This window comes from Atta colombica, unplaced genomic scaffold, assembly GCF_001594045.1.
Source record: "Atta colombica isolate Treedump-2 unplaced genomic scaffold, Acol1.0 scaffold88, whole genome shotgun sequence".
Lineage (NCBI taxonomy): Eukaryota > Metazoa > Arthropoda > Insecta > Hymenoptera > Formicidae > Atta > Atta colombica.
Genome location: NW_017259581.1, coordinates 863,923 through 877,073, shown reverse-complemented (window position 1 = coordinate 877,073; position 13,151 = coordinate 863,923). Strand labels below are relative to the sequence as shown.

Below are 13,151 nucleotides of genomic sequence, written 5' to 3'. Positions count from 1 at the left end.
TCCAAACATATCTTTCAAATATATCTATTTTGCTTTCGATCCAAAAATATATACTAATTCAGTTACAGAAAACAAACCATTAGCTTCATAAAAAATGACGATACAATTTATGAGTGGTTAAAGTAGTGTACATTTTTGGAACTTAAAGTGAGATAAATACATGTTTGATATTTGGTGAAAACGAGAAAAAAAGTTTTCGTAAAGTTCGTTTAATTCAATAAAAAACATACTTTATATATTTTACTTTTTATGAGCAATCAATTTAAAATGCATACACATCTTTGATTTGTAACACCAATATTTTGTAACGTAGAGTCAGAAATCCCAAAGGTAGCGATAACCATTAAGTTTCATGCACAATTACATGTCTAATTTGCCGCGTGGCTTAAAAAATAAGCTGGTCAAATTCACGTAGCGCTGTACCTAATTTCATTCCGCAACGAGGAAACAAAAAAATGTACTTGTTAATTGCACTCGTTAACACTCGCTTGATTTATTAGAAGCAAATGATCGAACGATCGCGAGTGCAGCGGCCAGAAGCGACCGCGTCGCGCGCTCCGGCGAGTGAACGAGCGAGTGAGCAGCGTTTTATCGATCGGTAAGACCAGGAGATTTACGTGTACATGCCAGCCGTGCCTCCAACGAACATATGTCATGTTATTTACGAGCCGGGCATTACTCTCTGCCCGATTTACTATATTTTATGTTACGTGGATGGACTCGCGATTCTTTCGGATCGGACCGGACGCCGGTCACGTCGCGGAGGTGCGTGCTCGCGCTGCGGTGATCATCACCAATACTTAGTCTAATTGCATTGCTTTTCACAAGTTGTTACTTAGATTGGCAACACGACGGAATAACTGAAACATCCAATTTTTTTCATAAAATTTTGATAAATTTTCATTCCTCTTTTATAGTTGATTTGTAGTTATTAAAGAAACGGGAGATAGTTATAATTGAAGACAATATTTGGAATAAAGTTATATTTATTTTGTATGTTGAATTTGCGAAATTATTATAAATGAAAAAAATCTTGAATTATATATGTTTTACTAATTATAAATTAGACTCTGGCAAAGCTTTCAGTATCACGTTTGCAGTTGTCAAAGAAATGGGAGACGGTTGCGTTATAATTGAAGACAATATTTAGAATAAAGTTATATTTATTTTGTATGTTGTGACATTATTATAAATGAAAAAAAATTTGAATTATACTTCGCTAATTTTAAATTAGACTCTGCCAGCTTTCAGTATTATGTGATATATAAAATATGTATATATAGAATTGTATCTCACTGTATTCCATGTGTGGGTAAAGAATTAAAGATCATCCAAAATGAATTTAATGTTTATGTTTCTAGTTTTCGAAATTTGGAAGTCGTTTTGAGGCCGGCGAATATGCTTATTATTCGTGGATCGTTAAATGGAAAGTCTAGCAATTGTCGAATTTTAAAGCGACATAAGTTTCTTAGACTCGTAATCTAGAGATCTGCAAATGTTGAACTTCTCCTGACGCATTTACATGGCTTCTCACATTTGGAGAAGTGCCGAGATCTTTTGGTCGCAAAATATTATATATTACCTAATGTAATGTTTGTTTCTCTAAACTTCTTGTTTCTCTAAACGAGCTTGTTGGCTCGTCGAGTTTCACAATTCTTCAATTGTCTTTTTTCAACTTAAGAATTAATTTTTTAATCTTCTCTTTCAAATGCGTATGTTTTTCTTAAATCTATAGATTTCTCGATTTTCATATTACATTTTTTCAGTCTCTCTCTCTCTCTCTCTCTCTCTCTCTCTCTCTCTCTCTCTCTCTCTCTCTCTCTCTGAGTTAAAAATCTTAGTTTAAGAGTTATTGGATACGTGTTGAAGCACGAAAAATGAATGCGTTCGGATCACTGATCGTGGCACCTCTTTTGTATGGGAGCCATTAAGGATCGTTCGATCATGATCTCGATACTTTAAAATCGAAATGGGAATCTCGGGGTGCTTAATGGTAGCCATTTGGAGGTCAGCCTCGTAGCGGGAATTTATGTCCTCATATTTCGGCGAAGGTGTCGCGTGGCGCGGTGCCTTTCGGTAACGTCACCGGCTGCCATTCAATCAGCTGACGCGCAATTCGGACGCTTGATCCTTCGCATTTTTACCCGTTTCGAAAGGTATAATGCATCGCTCGATCTTCACCGCAGAGAAAAGCTTCTTGAAGAATTCAGGGAGGGGGGGGGGCATTTTTCGACACTCTAACATAATGTTCCTTTTAAGGTACAAAATGGTTCTTTATATTCTAAGTATTTACGAGATCAAAAGTTGTAACATTCATGTTTTCGTAATTTATTTAAATGAATAAGATTATTTTTTATTACTATTTTATTATAATAAATTAAACGAAATCAAGTTTACGTACATGGAAAAATTGAAGTATCTAAAAATTTAGCTGAATATAGATCTGAAAATAATTTTGTTGAACCATCAAAAGTACGTAGGAGTTTCAAGCATGATGAGCGACGTTGCAAAAAATTGATATTCCAGTTTGAGCATTCTAATAATTATTTTGATAATTCAACAAAATTATTTTTAGATCTGTCCAGCTAAATTTTTTAATATTTTCAGTAAAACTATTCTTTTCATGTACGGTAATGAAAGAAATAATTTATTTTCCATTGTTCTTATTTAAACTAAAGTTCTCTGTATTATGTTTTAAATACCTTTCAGATATTTACAAGTAAAAAGAAAAAATACATTATCTTTTATATGATAAGTAAATTAATAAATGAATAAATTCATAAAAAATGAAGCATAAGATGGAAGCATCTTGTTATTAAAATCTTTCGCAAATATAGGGAAGATGAATTTATTTTTAATTTAAAATTGAAACTTTCTTGACATTTTTATCTTAAAAATTATGGGTTAAATTTATTATCTCAAACTTTTATGTTATTATTAAATATATTGATGATTTGAAATTTCCTAATTTCTTGAAATTTCAATGATTCCTTTATACAAATGTTTAATAACCTTTTAGGAATAATCTTTATTTTAATGATACTAACGATACAAGAGTTTAAAGTTGATCTTTTCTCATTTTACATTAAGCGAATTCGACGAAGGTTTACAAATCTCTGGAGCTACGAGTTCTTTGGTATTTCAGCCGGATGCATTTTCACAGCGTATAAAGTACCCAACAACTTCTCCCTAACAACAGTTCTCCCTGTCTGCGACAAGAACGAATATACAGCCGTTTGAAGTCACGTTACACTAAATAACGCTCGGATTGCAAACTAAATAAAAGTATTTTTTGAAGTGGCGGATAAATCGAACGGCTCTACTACTTAAAAGCGCGCGAAAGTTTGGCGCTTTGCGAGAACGCGATTAAAAAGCGATTTCCAATGAAAGGCAAGTTTAGGGGATGGGAACGATGGACAGAGGGGTAGAGGCGTACGACACTATGCGGCGGTGTTTTTATTTCACGGGAAATTTAACTTTAGGACTGGCGAGTCGGGGAGAAATTGCGATGGACAGGGCGAGTTCGGTATTGGATTACGACAGAATGATTGCGCTCTTAATTAAAAGGGGTAGAGGCGGGAAAGGGCCCGACCCTGTTCGTGTTTCCGCTAAAGGGATTAACTTACTAAATCAGAATTATGGCCTCATTGTCAGTCGCGATCATAAAGCCGATAGATGTTAACAGAAGTTTCTTCGGGTTTGTCTTCGATCTAACTTTCCCTTGGAATTGATTGATCATCTCGTCGATTTCCGGTGTATTTCATTAGCGTTACTTTTAATAATAATTGGCGCGGATATTTACGTGTTAGCATTTCGTATCTCCTTCCTCATTCTCATTTATTATTACAAGTGGCACAATTCAGATTTGCAATTTTAGATTTAATGTCATTGATTATTTTGAACATTTTTTCTGTATTTAATTTTTTGGGCTTCGAATAAGTTTCATCTTTTGGTACTTTTTTTCATTGTCACTGTCGAAGATTTATCCGTATTATCTATTGTCAGCAATTAAACTTTTTTATAGTTTTTATATTTTCAAATATATTAGTTTACGCGCGAGGGGTATTTTCAATGTGATTAGTTCGTGATTTTAGATTTTAATATGTGATTTTATTAGAAAAAATTTTAATGAACTTTAAACCTCGAGAGCGTCTAACCTGTTAGCTTGTGGGTTATGGTTTTATTAATGTTCTTATTTATATTCATCCCCCGCGAGGCGCAGCTCATATAACGTGTAATGATGGAACATGCCGCCCTTCTTCATTTTCGTCCTAATGAAAAGCGTATGCGTCCTGTAACTTTCAGCGTTACGTCGTGACTCATTCTCTTCAGAAATGATTTGTTAATCTCAGGGTACTTCAAGTAACGAAGAAATATGTGATAATTAATCCAATAGTCATAATATATCCATGCAAACAGTTATAATGTACCTTTTCCTCATTATCTTGTAATGTACATGTGCAAAACATATCTTTCTTCAAAAAAATATTTCGCTTTGACTAAAACGAGATATTTTTATAATTGATAATTTTATCTTAATAATTAAATTGTACGTAAAAATTCTATCAAAATAAAATTTTCTTATAAAATCGAGGGAAAAATAAGATGTTTTTATCTATATTTTTTTATCTATATTTATAGTCTTTATATTATCTATAGAATTTCAGCGAATAAAGCTTCTCTTGAAATCAAAATTTACAATTTAGATTTATAGTTTGGAAAGATATTATTCATCGCGTATTTATACAATAAATTATAAGTTAATTATTTAATGGAAATGATAAAATCTATAAAGACGTTTGATTCAAGTTTTAAGTTAATCCCAAGTATTTCAGTTTTGTTCAAGAAACTATTCAGTATTTATTTATTTTTATTAAATTAATTTATATATTATAGATATATTAAATGATTAAAATATTATATTGCACGTGTATTATAAATCTGCTTGCATTGTTATGTAAAAAAATTCTGAAAGTACATTATAAAGAATGAATAGGATCGAGATGATAACAAGAATATAAAAAAATGCAAATTCTGACACGATAGAATGACGCAATGTGACAAAGAAAAAGAGGGAAAAAAATCTAGCTCGCAATTCAGGTGAATCTTGTTTAAACCTTACTTCCGTTCTTACTCGTTCCCGTTAGTTGAGCGATATTCCTCTTGGGACACGATTGAGCTAGCCGAGGGATCGATTGAAGTCTTGATTCGAAAATCCAATCGGTACAAATAAACGAGGAATTGACCCTTTATCACCTTCCGTATCGGATACAGTACACACAAAACTATATTTTCGTTGTAAAAACGTTAATAAAAGTTTTTTGTAGAGCTACATACGTCGTATTTAACAAACGTATATTGTTAATCTTTCTGAATTAATAACGTAAATCAATTTAATTAGTTAATTTAGTTGAATTAAATATATTTCACACTATCTGTCATTAGCAATAAATAGCCAACAATATATGGCTTGCGTTTGTTGCAATTTTATTTTTTACTGAAAGAGAAATTGAGAGAAAGAAATTGTAACATTTAACTATATTTTTTATTTTATACATTGTATAGAATACGTGGTATAGTATACATGACATTATCTGTTGCGATGTATATTTATAAGAACTATAAGTATGTCCATGTTAGAATATTCTACACCCGTTCTTTCATAAATATTTAATAATGGCGTACCGAGATAAAAAATCTCAGACACTTATGATTCGTAAAATTCGCGAATACTTTCTTCGTGAGTAAATAATTCCGTATCGGCTGCGGCGCCCGCCATGTAAACTTTATGTTTCTCCCTCGACGGCCATGTTGTCGGACACGTAAAATCCGTTGCTTTGTGTTCCCTCGCTACACCGAGATTTTCACAGGAAATAAGGAAACGAAATTCGCATTGTTTGTTGACTTTATATTTTGATAAAGCGCGTTATATCGTGGTAGATAATATTCCACGAAGATTAATGCAGTTTATTATTAATAATTCAATAATCCGAAAATAACAGAATAAAATATGGCAACTGTCTCTCTCTCTCTCTCTCTCTCTCTCTCTCTCTCTCTCTCTCTTTCTTTCAACCTGCATTTTTCGTGCTTCTTTACGGATATATATTTTACATTAATCCTCTATATGTATATTCAAAAAATTAAAGTACAATAATACAAAATTTAAAAAAGTTTTATTACGAAAGAGAGGATTAATATAAATTGATCATTTTGGTTAGCAAGAGTTAGCAAGAGGCATTTTGATAAGTGTTACCAACTTGATATAGAAGTTGATTTGATGAGGGTCAATGTAAATTACCTAATAATGACAGTATAAAGAGTCTAGATTAAATTTGTGATGAAATTGCGTCACAAAGTTTTTGCGAGCTTGATTTGTTTGCAACTTTTCGCGCGATCGACGATAACGACGTTTGAACAAACAACAAAGCGCGCACGTTGTAACAGCGGAACTTTCGAGTTAATATGACGCGCCGCTAATTTGTTAACAACAACGGGGTAATGCTTAATAGACTTTCCCTTGTTATTTGCTAGATGAGTAAAGCTGCTGCTTGTAATTAACTTTAATTAATTTTATTTAGTATGTTCAACTAATTTTAAGTAACTACATGCAACTGTTTGTAAATGTAATTTACAATATTTGAATAAGCGATTACATAAGACAGTTATAAACAGTTTATCAGTTACATAAATGAACCATATAAAATTAAATCTAATCAAATTATATTAATTACAATTTATTTATATCAATTGCTTATTGTATTTTTATTAACAGTTTATTATTTTAGTGAACAGAGAATTATTCTCTATGCCATATTATATGATTATAATTACATTATAATATTGTGTGTTATTATTAATATTTTTCGACTGTTAACTCTAATTTATATTAATCCTTTTACACTAACTTCTTTGAAACTGTAATACGTTACTACATAACTATTTATTGTTACATCTTCTAACAGGACTTTATTATATGAATCACTTTTATTATTTTTCATTTTCATTATATTATTATATCACTGCATTTTTTATAAGAAGAGATATTTCTCTTGTTACTACTGACCTTCGCGATTATGGTTTAAGTCATAGGTACCTCGTATTATATCGTGCAGTCGTACATTTCTCGCGATAAGTCTCTTTTCAACAATAGGAACATTATTGCGTTGCGGCAGATAATTACGAGAAATAATGGTAGTGCCTTCGTGGTACATTTATTAGATTAAGATCTGACCTCCGTGCCCAAGAAATTATTGCCGGGATCAAGCCACCGGATTATTAAACGAACAGTTTCGAAGCACCCGGTATATAACTTTGCGCTGTGCATTTCTCACAGGTCTGTAATTTCATTGCTGTTAGGGATTGTTAGAAAAAGAATATGTAATCATAATTGAAGAAATCCTTTTGTAGTCATACATCTTCTGATCACGTCTATCTAATGTCATGAGTATGAAAATATTTTAACAATTTATTGGAAAGAAATTTAGAAAAAAAAAACAGAATTTTCTGAGAAAAGAATGTCTCAATCAATCAGATCCTTTCCTAACTAGTTATAAATATTTCTCTCTTCTGTAGAGGATAAATTGAATCAAATTAAAATTAATTATTGATCGTTTATGTCTTCTCTTATCATATATATTTATTTTCATATATATTTAAGACATAAATTTAAGTCAATTATTATATCAATAAAATATTCAATTTTTTATAGTTGCAACTTATAATATTGTAGAATGTATCATTCTCTTATTTTAAAAGTGATGCGATAAAAAAAATTAAGTTTCCTAGAAAAGAAAAAAAAAACTATTTTTCACTTGAAAATTGACTAATCAAATAAATATCACACTCTTTAAAAAAATCATTTTTTATATGAGTTGTGACAATTTCGACGATTTTTTATGAAGTTAAAATAATTTTTGATGCTTAGGATAACGTTAATTTAACTTATTTATGATAATAATTCGAAAATGACGTTCTTAAATTGTATCACTTTTGAAGTAAAAGAGCGATATATGCATGTGTCTTTTATAATAATTACAATTGCATATTATTATTATCAATAATAATAATTATAATTATTGTAAAATACATATAGTAAGCTCTGTTAATAATGCATTACATTATTTTATCATCTTTTCTATTTTATTGATTATGATAATTAGCTGCTATTATGTTATTAGCAACAATTCGGCTTTTTTATTACATGTTAAACTGATACACGTATAATGATTACGTATTCATTTCCGTCATCACTGATTAATAATTAACATGTAACAATTCATATATGAAAATAATCAATAATTTACATATATAATGATATATGTAAATGTATGAATAATCTTAAAACGTACAGTTATGTTATTTAAATGCGACGCTTCGCGAAAATCAATTTTCCTTTATTTTCCACATATTGTCTGTAATTAATCGGAAATCTCTTTAGCTTAAAACGAGATCTTTGGGTGAGCCACAAAGATAATCGCATCCGATAAGCTCGCAGCTTCTGCTCATGCTGCGGAAGTTGGAATTATTGCGCGACGATTTGGCATCCAACGAGAAAATTAGAAGGAAAAGTGCACTTTTCCCTCAAAGTTTCATTATTTTCATCGTGGATTAAAACTTTGTCGCTTACGCGCGAATAAATTTCCACTCGCGCGAATTTGCATTCGTTTCTCAAGAACGTTTAATCAATGTATTGATTGATCGATTTACATTTATCTCCACAATATAAAGTCAATGGTTCTCGAGAGAACTTTGAATATAAATAATTTCTATATAAATTTATTTCAATATATTTTATACGCATTAAGGATATACAGCTGTTTATTATCACGATTTTTATTTTAATTTAAAAAAATACTAGTGTCCAAAGAAAAAATTAGTATCTGAATTATGGCCCAACGAGATAAAGAATTGCAAATTAACTTTTAGAAAATGTATAAAAATAATGATACTTTCGACTGTTCTAGTTTCAAGTTTAACAATTTTAAAATCTTTAATTAAAAATTTAATATGTATATGTGGAAATAGATCCCTTTTTTCTTAATATTTATTTTTTTGAGGAAAATTTCAGATTTGTCAAAAAAATTACTTCTATCATCTTCTAATAGTTTATAAATAAAATCAGTTTTAAGTTCGTTTACTTTAGATGAGTAAAAAAACTCAATTTTTTATTACATAAAACATACATATATACATAAAATAAAACTAATTGCAAGTATTTACAATATCTATAAGTTTGAATTAAATTGTAATGTGATATTATGGCGCTAACTTTACGTCTGCGATGTGTCACATTAACTAATTTAAGTCGAATAATGCTTTCCACTCGCAGAATTTAATGCACACTAAAAGTCTTATGTGTTAGACGTTTTATTATGTAGATTATTATAGAGTTTAATATAACGTTAATACTTTCAAGTAACTCTGATAGATTATATCTGTAAGGTACTTAAAACTTTATGAATTAATTAACTTACAAATTAATATTTTCAAAAATATTAAATTCATTTAAATATCGATCTCACAATTAAAGAGAATCGAATTAAGTAGAATTTAATGACTATAATAGACTTGTTACAGGTAACTCCAAGTAACTTTCCGTTTTATAAATTTTAAAATAAATAAACGTATATGTATACATATGTGTGTATTAAAATAAAAGGATATAATATTAAATTAATATAAAGTACAGTAAAAATTGCATATACTATTAAAACATCTGATTTTTAAAATAATTACTATAATATATTGGATGTATATAATTTAAATATTTTATATATTGACACATAAGGAAGACGTTTTATTAATTATTAAAAGCTTATATATTTTAAAATGAACTTTTAAAACTAATGCATAAAAATATATAGACAAGTAAAGAAAATTTCTCTTTATTTATACATATTTCATATTTACAATTTAAATTTTGTCTGGAATAGCGGTCGAGATTATTTAAGTTACACAATGTTTATTTATAGTATACTTACTCGTATCGGAAAAACATATGTAAATCACATTTAAACTTTGCAGTATCACATTTTCCTGACAGTTTATCACGCACAAAAGGATTAAAAACAAGTATTCGGGCATGATTTGTTATTCTGTTTCACCGTCGCTTTCTCTGATACATTTTGGCGTTACGTCATGAAAATGCAAATATTGTTGCGCTATGGAAACCTAAACGCTATTCTCTTTGAACGAACGAGCCACGGATTAGTCGGTTGGAAGGAGGAAGATAAATGTAAGATTCGCATGTGATGCTTTGGAAGCGTTCATTACGTGACAGCGTTCGGATAGTTATATCGGGTGATTTGTAAATAACAATAGTAATAACAATAGTAAAATTTGATTTTTTAATATTATTTCATGTCATTGTTACATTATACTGATAATTATGCATCGCTAGATTATTTATGCGATAATTGAAAAGATCTTTTAGGATGTAAAATTTTAAAGGTATTAGAAAGTCAATATCCGAACAAATGGAAATATATTAAGGAAAATGCATTATTCTAAGCATATAATTTGCCACATCAGATTTCTTTGTTATTTGATTTTTCAATTATTTGATGTCTTCGCTTTTCGATCTAACGTGAAAGAACGAACAGTGATCCATGAATGAGAGTTTCTTCTTATCGTCGACCATATATATTGGCTTCTGGTTCGCGTTACGTGCGATCTGAGACCTCATATAGTAGGCGTGTCGCGTAATTAAGCCGCTAGAGATTTGCATACGATCCGCCTTGTAAACGCGCGTGAAGAAGAACCATCCCCTCGCCTAAATGTGGGTGGAAGGATTGCTTGAAGCTTGCCCTCCGGTCTAGTAAGAGCGTTCTGACGCAAATAGATACTGCTTTTTGCATGCGTCTTATCCAAACGCGATCTAAGACGTTCGTGTCTGAATTGCAAATACCCGCAGAAATTGAAGAAATCTTTTCTATCAACAGTGCAAAAAACAAAAAGACAAAGAAAAAGTAGCAAAAGATGATAATTTTACTCTTTTCATATTTTTTATTATATTAGCGAATTAATAACATTTTATAAAAAAAGAGTTAGGTTGAGAAGAGAAGCAAATATCTTATCATTTAAAATGAAAAAAAAAAAAAAAAAAAAAAATCTAAAGTTCAGATATAGTCGGAGAAAAGAGGGCAAAATAGACAATAAAATATTTCAGTTAAAGTATTCAATGTTTTTTGATGGCCTTTCCTCTTTTTTTCTCTCTTTCTCTCTCTCTCTCTCTCTCTCTCTCTCTCTCTCTTTCTCTCTCTCTGTTTACCTTTATTCTTCTATATTTAACGAGTATAATCGAGAATGTTTGTGAGCCGAGGTGTCTCTGCGCTGCCATAAAAATAAATGCAATTGTAACACGAATCGTCGATACGATTGCATACGCATTGCATTTAATATTTCGCGGAAAACTCGATAGCTCGGTGCACCCGCGATTGCAATCTCGCGGTTCGATTAAAATGGACGCGTAACCTTTTTATCAAAATCGCGAATCTCCTCTCTCTTTTCCTCTCACTTTGCAATCCCGCGTGGTATTACGTTTGCTTTATGACGGTCGAAAATATCAACGCGTTTATAAATACAAGGCTGTTTGCTGAAGCGAAAATTGACTAACGCAACAACACAAACCTGCACGTGTTTTGAACAATTGCAATATCTAACATGTATAAAATAAAGCTGGACACGATATACCGTGCGTTGCTTCGCGAGAAATGTTTGTATCAGCTTTCATGTAAAAAGTCGAGCAATTAAAGTTATTGTAATTTTACTGTTGTTGTAATGTTGTATCTTTTGGAATGAAAAGATTGATAACTATTTTCAATTGCGAATTCCAGTTTCGTTTTGAAATTATTTTCAAAAATTATTTTCAGACATTGTGATAGATTGCGTATTTCATATAGTTTTGAACAGCGAATGATTTACTCTGATTATACTTTCAATACACATTATATTTTATAATCTTAATTAACATCTACATTTTATGAATTTTTTCAACAAGTTCGCAACGAAATGACAACACAAGCGCCACAAAAGAAATGTAAATATCATAAAGAATAAACGATTTCATGAAAAATAATAGAAATGTCTGTCTTATACTGCTTGAAATATAATTTATAAAAAGGAATGACATTATTTTGAAAAAAAATTTTAAAGAAAATAAAATTTTAGAAATGGCAAAAGTAGATAAATAACTATATGTATCGCGCTGTTATCTGATTATTCAATAATGACGATGATGTTGTATACATATGTCTAATTCAATATCATTAAATGGAGAGTCATATTGAGAAAAGTTGATCGTCGATGTATACTGCGATGTTGCATCACCATGAGTTTTCCGCGTTTCGTCTTCATCGACTAAAGTGCATCGTACTTTATTTTATCTAACGCCATACACGGCCGACTTATGGACATGTAATGCAAGACAACCCACCGACCTCTCACTAAAAATGCGCTGTAAAGCTGCGCAAAAACTCCATAACTGCATCGATACGCCAAGTGCATCGAAAGTGCACTCATGTGATATAAGTGCCTACGCGGTTTTTTTATTTTTTGTTATTTTTTTTTAAATAACGTATAAGTTATTTAAAACGCCCAGAAAATAGAAATTATTGGAATAACCAAATTGTTCACATGAATGACGTTATAAAAGAATTGAATTTTACACTAATAAGAAAACTTTTTTTCGGTTATTTAATTTGGAAACAAATCATTTATCTCTTGCGATTCATCACACTAGCTCTATATATAATAGATCTTTTTCTTACAAAAATTAATTAATTGTATTTAATTTTTTACTTTTAATATTTTTAATAGTCTTTAAATGTATTACAGAAACGTTCAAAAAGTAGACTTTCGTCGTAATGTTATATTATTTCGTAGATTTATCTTTCAATGCAATGCAATGAAAAAAATAATATTTTAAGTTAAATTACTATTATTTATGTAGTATTTCAAATTTCCTTGAGTTTACATGATATTGAAATGTTTTTTTATTAACTACAAATTTTTCAGCACCGTAAAAAAAAATTTTCTCTTAGAAGAGTACTTATTGCTATAAATAATAATCATAAAAGAATATTATAATATTTAATTTATTCAGAAATTATGATTATAAATTGTAATATAAAATATTTAATAAAAATTTAACC

At 30.1% G+C, this 13,151-nt stretch overlaps 1 protein-coding gene across 4 annotated transcripts in view; it reads left to right on the top strand.

The window, feature by feature from the left end:
* The window catches only part of LOC108693084 (uncharacterized RNA-binding protein C3H8.09c-like), a 213,225-nt gene that overhangs the window by 52,037 nt on the left and 148,037 nt on the right, over positions 1 to 13,151 (top strand). The window lies entirely within an intron of this gene.